At 45.4% G+C, this 6,995-nt stretch overlaps 1 protein-coding gene across 1 annotated transcript in view; it reads right to left on the reverse strand.

The window, feature by feature from the left end:
- The window catches only part of LOC128698004 (solute carrier family 49 member 4 homolog), a 52,202-nt gene extending 46,796 nt beyond the window's left edge, over window positions 1–5,406 (reverse strand). The window contains exon 1 of the mRNA XM_070097531.1: window positions 5,371–5,406. The gene's annotated coding sequence lies outside the window, so the exon portion shown is untranslated. The remainder of the gene's footprint in view (window positions 1–5,370) is intronic.
- Window positions 5,407–6,995: the final 1,589 nt, after the last annotated feature.

The raw sequence follows: 6,995 nt of genomic DNA on the forward strand, positions 1-6,995 counted from the left end.
AAATGACATGCCCATGCACTCTGCCCCAGGGCCAGACTCATGGAACTCCGTGTTCATCAAGAACTGCAAGAAACCCCTAACACGAGCCTTTTCCATCCTATGGAGAGGGAGCATGGACACGGGGGTCGTCCCACAGTTACTAAAAACAACAGACATAGCCCCACTCCACAAAGGGGGCAGTAAAGCAACAGCAAAGAACTACAGACCAATAGCACTAACATCCCATATCATAAAAATCTTTGAAAGGGTCCTAAGAAGCAAGATCACCACCCATCTAGAAACCCATCAGTTACACAACCCAGGGCAACATGGGTTTAGAACAGGTCGCTCCTGTCTGTCTCAACTATTGGATCACTACGACAAGGTCCTAAATGCACTAGAAGACAAAAAGAATGCAGATGTAATATATACAGACTTTGCAAAAGCCTTCGACAAGTGTGACCATGGCGTAATAGCGCACAAAATGCGTGCTAAAGGAATAACAGGAAAAGTCGGTCGATGGATCTATTATTTCCTCACTAACAGAACACAGAGAGTAGTAGTCAACAGAGTAAAGTCCGAGGCAGCTACGGTGAAAAGCTCTGTTCCACAAGGCACAGTACTCGCTCCCATCTTGTTCCTCATCCTCATATCCGACATAGACAAGGATGTCAGCCACAGCACCGTGTCTTCCTATGCGGATGACACCCGAATCTGCATGACAGTGTCTTCCATTGCAGACACTGCAAGGCTCCAGGCGGACATCAACCAAATCTTTCAGTGGGCTGCAGAAAACAATATGAAGTTCAACGATGAGAAATTTCAATTACTCAGATATGGTAAACATGAGGAAATTAAATCTTCATCGGAGTACAAAACAAATTCTGGCCACAAAATAGAGCGAAACACCAACGTCAAAGACCTGGGAGTGATCATGTCGGAGGATCTCACCTTCAAGGACCATAACATTGTATCAATCGCATCTGCTAGAAAAATGACAGGATGGATAATGAGAACCTTCAAAACTAGGGAGGCCAAGCCCATGATGACACTCTTCAGGTCACTTGTTCTATCTAGGCTGGAATATTGCTGCACACTAACATCACCTTTCAAGGCAGGTTAAATTGCTGACCTAGAAAATGTACAGAGAACCTTCACGGCGCGCATAACGGAGATAAAACACCTCAATTACTGGGAGCGCTTGAGGTTCCTAAACCTGTATTCCCTGGAATGCAGGCGGGAGAGATACATGATTATATACACCTGGAAAATCCTAGAGGGACTAGTACCGAACTTGCACACGAAAATCACTCACTACAAAAGCAAAAGACTTGGCAGACGATGCACCATCCCCCCAATGAAAAGCAGGGGTGTCACTAGCACGTTAAGAGACCATACAATAAGTGTCAGGGGCCCGAGACTGTTCAACTGCCTCCCAGCATACATAAGGGGGATTACCAACAGACCCCTGGCAGTCTTCAAGCTGGCACTGGACAAGCACCTAAAGTCGGTTCCTGACCAGCCGGGCTGTGACTCGTACGTTGGTTTGCGTGCAGCCAGCAGCAACAGCCTGGTTGATCAGGCTCTGATCCACCAGGAGGCCTGGTCACAGACCGGGCCGCGGGGGCGTTGACCCCCGGAACTCTCTCCAGGTAAACTCCAGGATGATCACGGGATGCACAATAAATTAATTGCTTAGGCAGCACTAACGCAACAGTGTCGAACCCATTTCCAATGAGTAAGAGTGGTAGGATCAAGGAATATATCTTACACGGGCGCAAAGCCACACGGAGGAGGGTTCAAGCCGAGTAGTATTGGGGGACCACAGCAGAAGTCCTCTACGGTTACCGGCTGAGAAGGAAACCATTGGTTAGATAACGAGTCCGTTAGCCTGAGAGGCTGTAGATGAATTATAGTGATATCTTTATTTCTACAAGTACATGTACAACTTATACAGGCCTAGCTGACATCAATGACATACTACTATATAGAAAGCCGCTTGTTATTCAGGGCATTTCGGGCAAACTAGGTCAGTTTTGTCCGAGGATGCGACCCACACCGGTCCACTAACTCCCAGGTACCCATTTTACTGATGGTGAACATAGACAACCGGTTTAAAGAAACACACCCAATGTTTCTACCCTCGCTGGGAATCGAACCCCAGACCCATGGTCTGGTGACCCAATGGCCACCAGACCATGGGTCACCTGAACGCCCCACCCGGAGTCGGGTTAGAGCTACATCCATTGACCAACCGAGGTGACGCACGCAAGGGCAAGGATCATCGAAAGACCGGTAAATTGGTAATATAAGTGTACTTATATGTACCTGTGCATAAGTAAACTTGCGTACTTATTCACTTCCCGGACTGAGTTCAGAGCTGAGGAACAGAGAGAACCTCACATTAGTAAGTTTATTGAGACAAAAATAATTACACCTGTAAAATGCTTCATGTACTCCACATGAATATCATATTCTGTGTATTAATATTATGGACTCTATCAGAATATTCGGCGCTGTATGACCCTTGTAGGTTTAGCGCTTCTTTTTTTGTTATAATAACACTCTTATCAGTTACACGGATATAGGCCGTTTTATCCCCTTCCATTTTCAGTGCTAATACAAAATAGTATAAATGAATGCACCCAGTGGGCTCTATTAGAAACATTCTTCTAGTACCAGATAGAGCCTTTTCCTACCTAGTAGTAGAAGGCAGGGAAAGGCCCAGATCAGCCTGAATTCGTCGTGGCATGGATTCAACAAGGTGCTGTAAACATTTCTTAGAAATTCAGGTCCATGGTGACATGATAGCATCACGCAGTTGCTGCACATTTGTCGGCTGCACATTCATGCTATGACTCTCCCGTTCTGCCACATCCCAAAGGTTTACCCCAAAATTCTGACCCTACCATCTGCATGTCGCAGTGGAACTCGCGATTCGTCAGACCAGGCGATTTTTTCCAGTATTCAACTGTTCAGTTTTGGTGAGTGTGTGCCCACTGTAGCCTGTTTCCTTTTCTTACCTGGATAGAGTTCCGGGGGTCAACGCCCCCGCGGCCCGGTCTGAGACCAGGCCTCCTTAGCTGACAAGGGTTGAACCTGATGTGGTCATCTGCTGCTGTAGCCCACCCACTTCAAGGTTCGATTTGTTGTGTGTTCAGAGATGCTCTTCTGTATACCATTGTTGCAACGAATGTTATTTTTTGTTTAATTACTGTTGCCTTCCTGTTGGCTTGAACCAGTCTCCTCTGACCTCTCTCATTAACAAGGCGTTTTCGCCCACAGAATTGCCACTCACTGGATGTGTTGTGTTTTTCACATCATTCTCTGTTAACTCTAGAGACTGTTGAGAGTGAAAATCCCAGAAGATGACCAGTTTCCGAGATACTCAAACCACCCCGTCTGGCACCTACAATCATTCCACGGTCAAAGTCACATGACCATATCTGCATGCTGTTAGACATAGAGGTTCTGCCACGTGATTGGCTGATTATATATTTACATTAACGAGCAGTTATACTGGAGTATCTAATAAAGTGGCCACTGAGTGTATATTAGATCGAGGTTACACTATAAATATTTTATGAGTACAAGATATCACTCTCATCCCGCTCTGATGCTCCTTTCATTAAATATACTTAAGCTTTAACAGAACTGGTATGGTGATGCTAACAAGTTGTAGGTAAAAGACACGCATGAGCTGACCAAGACGTTTATTGAGGAAACGTTTCGCCACGACTTACTTATTTTGCACAAATCAGTTTTACAGGCTAAGAGCTGTTAACATGACTCACGAAATCGTAATGACACGATTGCAAACAAACCATACCACGGGTGGGGTTTGAACCCGCGGTCAGAGACTGACTGCGGATTCAAACCCCACCCGTGGTATGGTTTAAGAGCTGTTGTCCTACCTCAGCTCACATCAAAACTCAGCTCTATCTAAGGTATACTGCCACCCCCCAGGATGCGACCAACAACAGTCGACTAGCATCCAGGTATCTGCTTACTCCTAGGTGAACAGGAGGAGCAGGTGCAAGGAAACACCCAGTGTTTCCACCCATGCCGGGAATCGAACCACGGACACTCAGTATGTGAACTGAGTGCGCTGCCAACAGAGCCTCTTCAGTGCTAATAGAACTGAACCCACTTGTGGCTTCAGCTCTATTAGAAATGTCTTGATCGGTGTACACATCTTCTACCTACTGTCTTAAGCTCTGTTATACTGATTTATATTAATTAACACTGGCCTTGAAATTATCAGGTAAACCATTCCAGTCCTTTACTGCTGTATATTAGACGACTGAGGGCTCCAATACACACACTTCTTGGTGTAAACATGGAGCGATAAACACAATTCTGGTGGCCCGGTGGCCTGGTGGCTAAAGCTCCCGCTTCACACACGGAGGGCCCGGGTTCGATTCCCGGCGGGTGGAAACATTTCGACACGTTTCCTTACACCTGTTGTCCTGTTCACCTAGCAGCAAATAGGTACCTGGGTGTTAGTCGACTGGTGTGGGTCGCATCCTGGGGGACAAGATTAAGGACCACAATGGAAATAAGTTAGACAGTCCTCGATGACGCACTGACTTTCTTGGGTTATCCTGGGTGGCTAACCCTCCGGGGTTAAAAATCCGAACGAAATCTTATCTTATCTTATCTTATCTTATCTTATGTACACTGAGCTACATATCCATTGACGTACGTGTTTAAAGCGAGAGATATATACCCTCATTGTATGTACAAGCCCTTCGGTGTATGTCCAAGAAATATGCGCACTTCGTGGTGAATGCACACAGGCACACACCCCAGAACTAAGGGGTATGTGTTATGAGGAGAGGTTGAGAGAGTGTAACATTATGATATTAAATAATAGACGGACTACGGGTGACATAACAACGCACAGGATACTGAGGAATTGATAGGGTGGACAGGGAAAGGCTGTTCGAGAGGAGGGAAACAGCATCACCAGGGCACAGCTGGAATTTTAAAACACACATGAGTCACAGCAGTGTTAGAAAGTATTTTTTCAGCCTTAAATTGGTCAGGAAGTGGAATAGTTTGAACAGTGGAGTAGAGACATGATCCGTACATATCTTTGAGAATAGGTACGATGGTACGATAGAGCTCTCGAAACCAGGAGAGAGAGAACCCAGTAGCGGCCAGCAAACGGACGAGGCCAGGGGCTGACTCGACCAATACAACCACATTTGGATGAGTACCTCTAATAGTCTTGGTGAATGTATACCGATAAATACAAGCCTTTCGGTGCATATATTGGTGGAAATCTAACAATAATAGGGCACCTGATTAAACAGACTACGATCCATAAAACCTCACAAACTTGTTTCACAAAAAGTACGCTGGAACAATCATATAGACAAGCCTCACCTGGACCGTAGTGGAGAGTCAGTGGTATTTAAACCTCCCACCAGCGCATCTGATAGCGGAACCAACCCATGGTTGAGATTAAGCAGACAATAGATCGAATCGCATCCGTGACCATGATTTCCCTGAAGAGGTTTAAACCCCAAACTAACACGTGATAGATATCTAGCAGGTACTTGAGGTATCTGGTGATTGTGTAATGTTTAGTTTGGCTGCAGGTAACAAGGTATTTGATAAAACTTTTGGTTTAGTTAGTCTGATAGGACCCACAGGTTCGTCTACGTGACTAGTGTGTATATGTCGCCCTGTTTATTTGCGTTTTTGTCACCTTGTTTATTGTGTAAATGTCACCTGAGTATTAGTCTTCACAAACCTGTTCATCTAGTAATAAATAGGAACTAGGTCCTAGAGGGACTAGTACCGAACTTGCACACGAAAATCACTCACTACGAAAGCAAAAGACTTGGCAGACGATGCACCATCCCCCCAATGAAAAGCAGGGGTGTCACTAGCACGTTAAGAGACCATACAATAAGTGTCAGGGGCCCGAGACTGTTCAACTGCCTCCCAGCACACATAAGGGGGATTACCAACAGACCCCTGGCAGTCTTCAAGCTGGCACTGGACAAGCACCTAAAGTCAGTTCCTGATCAGCCGGGCTGTGGCTCGTACGTTGGTTTGCGTGCAGCCAGCAGCAACAGCCTGGTTGATCAGGGGCTGATCCACCAGGAGGCCTGGTCACAGACCGGGCCGCGGGGGCGTTGACCCCCGAAACTCTCTCCAGGTAAACTCCAGGATGCTCCTTTTCACCAAGCAATAAATGGGTCCCTGGATACTAATCTCCCTACACCTGCTCCTCTTCACCTACCGGTAAACAGGTACATGAGTATTAGTCTCCTTACACCTGTTAGTCTCCATACATCTCTTGGTGTATATACACAGAGAAATTACACCTTTCAGCATATGTATATACAGTGACAGACATAAACCTTCTTCTTCATCTTCTTGATTCGCCGGGACTCCCCCGGCCTTGGCGCCTAGTCTTGAGAGTGTCTGAGACCTATGTCTCCTATGGGAGGAGGTACAAGTACCTCCTCATCTTCTGGGACCAACTGTCCCCAGGCCTAGCCCTATTACCCGCCCTCACGGGGCTCACAGGGAGAAGCTAGGCCTCTGGTCTGCCATCTGCCCCGCCCCAGGGGATCTCGTCAGCTAAGGTTAGGTAAGTTCCCATCTTATAAATTTAGCCTAGAAAAGAAATGCAACCTTACAGTTTAAACGTGATTTATTTTTGTTGCATACACTTTTTAATATTTACACATTTATCAATTTTTTACATTTTCTCCCATATAGACCGGGCCACGGGGGCGTTGGCCCCCGGAACTCTCTCCAGGTAAACTCCAGGTAATATAAAGAATTACATGTGTTTGCATTTTAATACATTATTCATATATTTTGCAAATATTTTTGATACGTGTTTATTTTTTTAAGGGGGAGGAAGAATCTTATTCATTAATTCTCAACATAAGTCGCATAAAATATATATTTATAAGTTTACACGAGTTTTTCTGAATTATACGACTACAGCCAAAATATTATTTTTTTTTAATTTACACGAGTTTTTAAGT

The sequence above is a fragment of the Cherax quadricarinatus genome, chromosome 58 (assembly GCF_038502225.1).
Source record: "Cherax quadricarinatus isolate ZL_2023a chromosome 58, ASM3850222v1, whole genome shotgun sequence".
Taxonomy (NCBI): Eukaryota; Metazoa; Arthropoda; class Malacostraca; order Decapoda; family Parastacidae; genus Cherax; species Cherax quadricarinatus.